The sequence below is a fragment of the Mastigoproctus giganteus genome, chromosome 13 (assembly GCF_048544385.1).
Source record: "Mastigoproctus giganteus isolate SK-2022 chromosome 13, ASM4854438v1, whole genome shotgun sequence".
Taxonomy (NCBI): domain Eukaryota; kingdom Metazoa; phylum Arthropoda; class Arachnida; order Uropygi; family Thelyphonidae; genus Mastigoproctus; species Mastigoproctus giganteus.
Window position 1 is genome coordinate 22,610,900 of NC_143587.1, and position 8,897 is coordinate 22,619,796.

General features: G+C 36.5%; 1 protein-coding gene across 2 annotated transcripts in view; it reads right to left on the reverse strand.

The window, feature by feature from the left end:
• The window catches only part of Rab5 (RAS oncogene family member Rab5), a 124,945-nt gene extending 117,036 nt beyond the window's left edge, over positions 1–7,909 (reverse strand). The window contains exon 1 of one of the 2 annotated variants that reach the window (XM_090388100.1): positions 7,850–7,909. The gene's annotated coding sequence lies outside the window, so the exon portion shown is untranslated. Of the gene's footprint in view, positions 1–7,547; positions 7,667–7,849 lie in introns of those variants that run through there. The other variant, XM_090388099.1, reaches the window with a different exon arrangement.
• Between the last annotated feature and the right edge of the window lie 988 nt (positions 7,910–8,897).

Genomic DNA, 8,897 nt, shown 5'->3' on the forward strand with positions numbered 1-8,897 from the left:
TGGGCAATAGCTTTGGCAAGAGAACAGAATGCTCAGCTACCATTAGGGCAAGAAGCAAGTTTTCTATCCTTAGCCTGTTCAAACTCTAGTTTGGACTGATTAATAACTGCTTTACAATTGTTGTAAGCTTTGGTGTAGGCAGAAAATGACACAGAAGAATTAGAAACAAGCCAATTACGATATGCAACGTTCTTATCTTGAACAGCCCTAGCACATTTATTGGAAAATCAAGGTTTAGATAAATGACATGATTTTCAAGTGGAGTGTGGGATAAAGGATTCCATTCCTGCAAGAATAATTTCATTGACACGATCTGAGCAAATGTTGACATCAGAAGTTTTGAAACAGTAATCCGACCAGGGAAAAGAAAAGAAATCTCGCAGGTCATCCCATTTTGCATTCTTGTAATGCCAAACAATACGAGGTGGTAGTAGTGGCATGTGATGCAAGAAAGCAAATGTATAAGCTTATGCATCAGCCAAAATAAAAAAAAATATATCATCATACCATCCACTCCAAATGCCTGTCCAGTTGCTGCTTAAATTTATTCAACCTATAAACTTCCACAACGACAGATGGAAGTTTGTTCCAGCAATTAACCACCCGCTGGCTAAAAACAAAATTTCCGCACATCTATTCTACATCTGTCCTTTCTTAATTTGAATTTATGCCCCCTTAGGTTCGTAATCTGAACAAGTGGAAGGATCCCATCAGAATTCAGCGTGCTCAAATCATTCAAGCCCTTATACACCTCAATCAGATCACCGCACAGGTGCCTAGTCTCCAGCCACTGCAATTTGCAGAACTTAAGCCTCTCTTGGTAAGAGGATCCCTTCATTCCTCTCACCAATCTTGTTGCCCTTCTCTGTACATGCTCAACCAATCTACATCCTTCCTAAAATGAGGCCTCCAGATCTGTACGCAGTACTCAAGGCGTGGCCTGACCATTGCCTTATACAGTGGGACAATCACCTTCTTTTCCCCGCTAGCAAAATTCCTATATATCATTGACAAAACCCCATGACCTGCCGTGGCAGCCTGTCTGCATTGCTCAGAAAACTTCATATCTGACTGCACAATTACTCCCGTCTTTTTCATTTTCTACCACCTTAAGTGTAGTACCACACAGTTGGTACGTTTCTCTGGGGTTACTTCTACCCATATGTAGTACTTTGCATTTGTCAAGGTTAAACTTCAGTTGCCACTTCTTAGCCCATCTGCTCAAATTATCTAGATCCTGTTGCAGTAGCACACTGCCATTACTGTCATTAACAATCCTGCCAACCTTTGTATCATCTGCAAACTTCGACATTAAGCCTGATATACCTTCATCGATATCATTGATAAATATACAAAACAGTGGACCCAACACCGAGCCCTGTGGGATTCCACTAATAACATTAGTCCACGAAGAGCAGCACCCATTGATTACCACCCTCTGTCTTCTCCCACTTAACCATCCTTTTATCCATTGTAGCAACTTACCCTTAATACCATTCTACTCCAATTTGTACAATAATCTTCCATGCACAACAGTGTTAAAAGCTTTCCTGAAATCCAAATATATGATATCAAAATTATTTTTTGCATCCAGTTCCTTTGTAACCACATCATAATAACCAATCAAATTTGTCAGACAAGACTTTCCCTTAACAAATCCATGATGTGTCTGAATTATTGCTGCAGTCTTGTCTAGATGATCCTGCAATGCATCTTTAACCAGTGACTCCATTATTTTACCCAGAACAGGTTAAACTAACTGGTCTGTAATTACTCCTGTCACCCTTCGATCCCCCTTTATGAACTGGGGATACATTTGCACATCTCCAGTCCGTGGGAACCTCCCCTGAGTCCAAGGATTCTCTCATAATATGGATAAGGGTTTGCTTAGTTGCTTTGCCTCCTTTAATATAACTGGATAGATCCCATCCACTCCCATGGCTATTCCCAGGTTGGGAATAGCCATGAGATAAAGGCTCCACTGGAGAAGAGACAATCACCATGTTGTGATCTGAGGTGCCTAAAGGACTTCTCACTTTGACCGTATACTTATAAGGGTTGTTTATGAGAAAAAGATCAAATGTGTTGGCTGTATAGTTAGGATTGTCCGGTATTCTTGTAGGTAAATGAACAATCTGTGCAAGGTAATTGCAAATGCCTCAGAATTTTGACCAGCCAGGTCGGTGTGACTAGAAAACAGAAGCCAGCTAGAGTTGTGAACATTAAAATCACCAAGGAAAATTACCTCACTATTAGGAAAGATGGACTGGAGAAAGTCAAGGAGCTCCAAGTGATTAGTGGAGTTGGGAGAACGGTAGAGACAACAGATGAATTTTATACAATGGGGTAGAGATATTTTAAGTCGGAGAAGGTCGAAAAGAGAAGATTCCAAATTACCAAGTCTCTGACAGGAAATATCGGAACGGACATATGCACCAGTACATCTTTGAGGGGAAAGGAATCATACAGTGAATAATTTGGGCATCTGAGATGAGCAGTAGTTGAATCAACCGATAACTGAGATTCTGTCAGAAAAAGTACATGGTGTTTGGCAGACTGCAAGTGAAAATGGATATCGTTGATATTAGAATTGAGACCACATATATTTGTGAAATGAATCAGGAAGTGTTTGGGAGGTTTAGATCTTTTCGCAGATAAGCTTACTCTATTAGCTTGACAATTCATGGTGTATTCAATAGTAAGAAAAAGTGGGTGGGGCATGCTATACGAAGTAATGAAATTTTTGGATATGGCCTACACATGGTAAGAATATACCCAGATCCTTGACATAACGTGGCCTCTACAATGCTCCCCCCCCCCGCATACACACTACTCTGACTCCCTCCAGTCACTATCTGGCAGAGTAGAGGTAGCTATACACTAGCTGATCCAGAAGCCTCCTAGAGAGTTACCAATAGGTTCTGTCCGGTGTACTAACTAGCAGCCGGCCTGTGAACACCGTTTTAAAGCTGTACCCTCGAAATGTAAGGAAGATTGGATCTCATCACGATGTTTATCATAACCTCAAAAGTCATCAATCATACTGCATGGGGGGGGGGGGGTTGACCGGAACTTAGCTCTGGAGACTAAACATGGGTTCCACCACTTCAAGCCTCCAATAAGCAAAGTTGTGGTATTGCACCGGTTGATGAGAGTCATCTACCACCCAGTACTGCCTGGTAACACAGAGGGGTGGCATTCATCCATATGGTGTGGACACTACACCTCGACCCCTGCTTACGTTGGTTCACACCTGGGTGGTCACCCACCACGAGCTTATGCATGGAGGTTATAACCAGGATTACTAACAGTCCCACCATCGTGAAGGTGCAAGCAGAGGATTTGGTTGTCACAGAGCATCCGGACTTCGCCAAAATTGGGTCCACTTGACTTGAGTGTCACCCAAATATCAGTTCCATCAGCATTTTAGACTGCCAGGTAGCAAGTGCAGCTTGTCTGGCATATCTGAGAGAATGTCTGTGACAACCTCAAGGACCAATTTCTTGTAATACCCAATATATCAAAATGAAAATACAGTACTGCATAAAGATCATTCCATGTTAAGTGACCAAGGGTCCCCTACTCTGCCATCTTCAATTTTGTCCAAACTTGGTGTGGCCTTCCATAGATGTCCTATGAACTTCTGGAAAATTTCAGCTTCATATATAATACAGGTCAGGTGCTAGGACCTTTCTGTTCAACTTTTCTTCCTGAACATTAATTCTATTGGATAGCTCACAAATCAATATATTTTTAAAAATTAGGTCTGAAAGTGGCCATGAAAATTACCGTGACAAATCTGACCCATACTTTGGCAATCCATAACTTTAAAACAAAAACCTCTACTAACCTGCTGTGTGACCAGTTTATTAACAATCTCCCTGCCACAATATTGCACAAGTATCAGTCCAAAAGTTTTTTCCCTTAAGGTATTTGCCCATGGCCAAAATTTGAAACACTATATGACCTATGCTTATGGTCAAATATCTCTAAAGGAGTCACCTATAATTTTTTTTTTTTTAGTACCATTGGAAAGAGCAGATTTCTTCCCATTAGAAACCAGTTCTCATTTTAATGTCTTTCCACTTACAGTAAAAAAAAAAAAAAAAAAACTTTGAAGATCATGCACTTCCTTGCGTAATATGTATTCCATGGTCACTGATTAACATGATATGGAGTCCAAGATCCCAATGGATAGAAGCCTGAAATTTAGTACACTTAAAGCTTTTGTTCTGAGCACAAGAATTTGTTTTATACTTTGAATGATAAAATTTACCATTTATTTTTTGATTTTAATTCAATGTACACCCACCTGTACTTCACCTTAATGTGTCTGTTACAGTATTTTAATTGATGTGTGTTCTCGTTAATATTTGAAGGTGACTAGTACTTGTATTTTAAGAGAGTTTTGCCCAATAATTATTGCAAGTCGAAGTTCAAAAATGTGAACATTTCGAAGTAACTTTGAGAAACTTAAGCCAATATTTGGCATTAGCATTAGTACAGGCATACAATGCAAGAAAGCAAGATTATGCAGCATCGGCCAGAAAAAAAACCAAAAACCTTCCACTTCACCCCTCCGTTCGTTCGAAATACCTGTCCAGCTCAGCCATAAATTTATTTAGGCTATCAACTTCCAGGCAGGCATATCTGAGAGAATGTCTGTGACAACCTCAAGGACCTAAATAACCCAACAATCATTGCTCTTGCCTCCCATATATAACATGGGCAATGCCAGGTTTCAGACCTATGTGGTCAGAGTTTACAAGTCTGTTGTTTATACATTGGCACACATAAACAGAATTTTTTTTTTTTTTTTTGTTCAGAAAAATTCCCTTGGCTGCCTCAGAACATAAAACAAAACATAATTAAAAAATCTTGACATGTGCAGACTTGTGCTTAATCATTACCCAGGTAGCAGTGCAGTACTACGGTCTATCCGAGTGAATTATTCAGATATAGTAAAATCTCATTACAACAAACTTCAAGGGGAGTGCAAAAATCATTTTTTGTACCAAAATTTGTTTTAATGAATATCACTGAAAATTATTTCAATAGAACCATTAACTGTTCAAATAAATTCTGCTGCACTTCGAAATTACTACTGCTACATATTATAAATAGTAATTTCTGCTTTGTTTTAAAATATCAACTTTAAAATCAATAATAAATGAAATGACTAAATATGTATACTACAAAAGTAGTAATATTTCATACAGAGTATCACTGAAGATACTCTGTATGAAATATACAGCCCACTCGGCTTCCGTAGCCGAGTGGTCAGGAGCGGGAGTGCAGTAGCATACGCTCTTTGAGTAGACCGGGGTTCAAGCCTCTGACTGCTAAATACGGTCGGATCTGTCAACCCACACTGGACAAGCGTGGCAGATTATGGTCCATTTCCCTCAGCATGAATTTTTGAGGAGGCTTTCATCCTGCAGTGGGTTGATAAGGGCTGCAGTTTTTATCACTGAAGAAATACCACACATTCAGAAATACAGTACAACAGATACAGTAAGTTGTATTTACATTAATATAAGAATTCAACTTTTAGTACAGTTGAAAATGTAGGTTGCACCAATTGATACTTTTCTGTTGACCATGTGAAGTCTCATATGAAAGGAAACAGAAGAGCTTAAAATCATGAAAACACAAGGCCTGTTTCATTACTGATCTTAATTTCCTTTTTTTTTGTATGTTTTCTTCAATTTGAGAATTTTTTTTTTTTCAATTCACTGTATAAAATAAAGAAAAAAAACTACAGGTACTGAAATTTGAAATCACACCATTTGATATGAAACACTGCACTGGCTGCATGCTGTAGGGGAGGGCACATTTTCCCTAAAGCAAAGACCTATGACTGTATTTACAATTTGGGCTACTGCTCTGTTCATGATTTTCCAAAAAAAAATTTTCAACAGTACAGCAGTTTATTTAAATCAGTACATTTAGGTATAGCTTAACTTTGAAATCATTTTTTTGTAATTATTTTTTGCCAAAAAATATTTCATTCAAATAAGAAAGCCTTAATAATATGCAAAGTTCACCAGGTTCTAAAAGTAGTTTTGCAGTAGTAAAAAAAAAATTGACGATAGGATTTTACCGTATTTTTGAAAGCTTAGCAAATACCAGCTGACCAGAAAGGAGCTTTTCTTTCTTCCTGTAAATACCAATGATAACTGATAAGTACTAAAAATTTATTAGTTTTGGTACATAAAGATTATTATATAGCTCAAAAATGACCATTATGAAATAGAATCAGTTCTATTCAGGTATCCAAGGTAGGTTAATAAAATACACCTATTATTGCATATGCAATAATACTCCAAATATTTCCAAACTTCCAACAAGCAGTTGGGCCTTTTTAGCCACATTATTCATATTGTAAATTTCCATGATAATGCAATGGAAGACCTTTACTTAAAATAGCTACTTTTATTTTTGCATCACAAACATTGACAGATAACTGTATCAGCAGTCATAAGAAACTGCTCATAAACTGAACTGTGATTTTTTTTTTTTTTTTTTTTTTAAGTCCTCCCACCTGCAAAGAAGTTGTCATTCGAGTTGGGAAATTTTTTTTCAGCTTTTACACTTCCAACAATGTTCACTTTTTGAAAAGCAATTAAAATAATGCCTACTTGACTATGAGTTTTAGCAGAACTGGTGACAGGTTATACATTTCCTTTAGCCACATGGTTTGTGGTATTTAACCACATCATATTTTATACTTTATATATTAATGAAATTAATTTGATTTAATGGCATCAAATACGCCAACAATCTGTCTAGAAAAATCTAGATTTAAATAATTAATCAGACCCTCACAAATGAGAACAAATTCTAGTATACGATATGCGACTAACTATTGCTTAAAAACCTGTTCCTGCTTAACGATTTACATTAAGTGATTAAATCAAGCTGAACCGTATATATTACTAACGATAAACTGCATCTGGTGAAATTATGAAAAAGCGAATTATACCATCCTCGATTCACTAATATTTTTGGTAATTAAAAAAAAAAAAAAAAAAAGGGCGGTCGAGTATTTCATAAAAGTTCAAATTTCGTCACCAAGCCAAGCAATCCCATATTACTATAAGGTGTTTAAAGAACTTCCTATAGAGCGAACATGAATTCTTGTAACGGTATGAGACTGGTTCGCATATTCACTGGTACAGATATTAATTTCCTTGAAAGTACGAAACTTGTATTCCTAGTAGTATAATGTATAGCTACTGTGCTAAAAAGGCGACATAGCCATTTATTTTTTATTTTGATGCTCCGTATTTTTAACTGTAACAAAATAAAATGATAAAACGAAGACACACCCCTTGTTCTCAGTACCAGCTGAGAAGTCATTATCACTTACTCATCACTTCAAGCATCATCTTAGGCTTAAAATCCGTAAAGGTTCAGTTAGGCCTACTTGGTACCAGGCTTCACGGCTCTTAAAATAAGGACAAACAAATTTGTTTAGAACATTCACCACTCAGTAAGAGAGCACTGATAACTAGTAAACAACATAATGAAAATATCATGCTCACCAAAAGCACTGTAGCAAAAGTGGGTAGCCCAAATATGCAGAAATTATATTTCCAAGCACAAACTTCTCCGACGCAATTAGCCACCGAATTTCCACCCTCGAAAATTAACCTTATAACAGCTGTCAAACGATGTCAACATCCGCCATTGATGGAGCAAAAGAAAATCCACAAAGTAAAATATAAAACAGTGCACTCTAAGCAAATATTGAATAAAAAAATATACTCTTCTAATAGATTCTAGATTATATAGATTATATATTCGCTATTTTACAGCTCATTATATGAAGAACTATTTTACTTACATTCAGTGTTTCCTATATCGCAGACACGACAACCACAGTGCAACAGCCGTTAGGTTACAGTGGTATCCCCCGTTCATGACATCATTTTATTTGGGATTAGTTTATTTTTTAATTAAAGCAAAAATGGTTACATGCATTATTAATAAAAACTACTTTAATGTTGAACGGTTGCTAATTTATATTTTTTATCAACTAAATTAAATTTCTAACCAATAACTACGGTTGCTAGGTTACCAAAGTTCCGCATACGATTTAAAAATGGCGATCAAAACGACGGCACGTATGTGTATATTAATAACTTGTTTATAACTGTTTGACATGCGTATACATAAATGAAAATAATATTGTATACTATACTTTTGATATAATAAATTTAATATATATTTAAAATGTTCTTAACTTTTTAGGTATCTAAGAGTGTGGCAAATAGTTACTTGACATTGCAGTCATCTCGTAGTAAAGCATTCAGCTCGCTTGCTCTTATTTATTTACTTTTATTTTTTTATTAATCTTGTATTCCATCTGCTAAGATTTAATTAATCCTCTTTCTCACTTTGTTAAAACATTTAGCATCCTAAATTTGCTGTAAAGGGGAATAATAGTTTTGATATGATCACTACCAGTCTAGGAAAAACATATGTAAGCATAGTAGCCAGTATTATACAAATAGCCTCAAACTGTTCTCAAACTATATGAATTACCAAATCTTTTCTCAAACGGGAATGTTCGAATCTTTCTGCTTGATACACTGAGATTATTATTAGTAGTATGCAAGAAAGCAAGCTTTTACAGAATCATCATCAGATGGGAGTTTGTGCCAACAATCAACCCCCCCCCACCCTGACTGAAGGGAAATATCTGCCTATCCAACCTGCAACCATCCTTCCCCAGTTATATGCTACTTATTATTCTTTTATATAGCAATTTAATATCAGTTTTAATCATCATGATTATTAGTGAGATTACTTTTTATTGGAAAAATGGCTTATGTGTTTAAGAATAAACTCAGGAAGTAGTCGGTGATTTCAAAATGATAAGTCGCCACAAA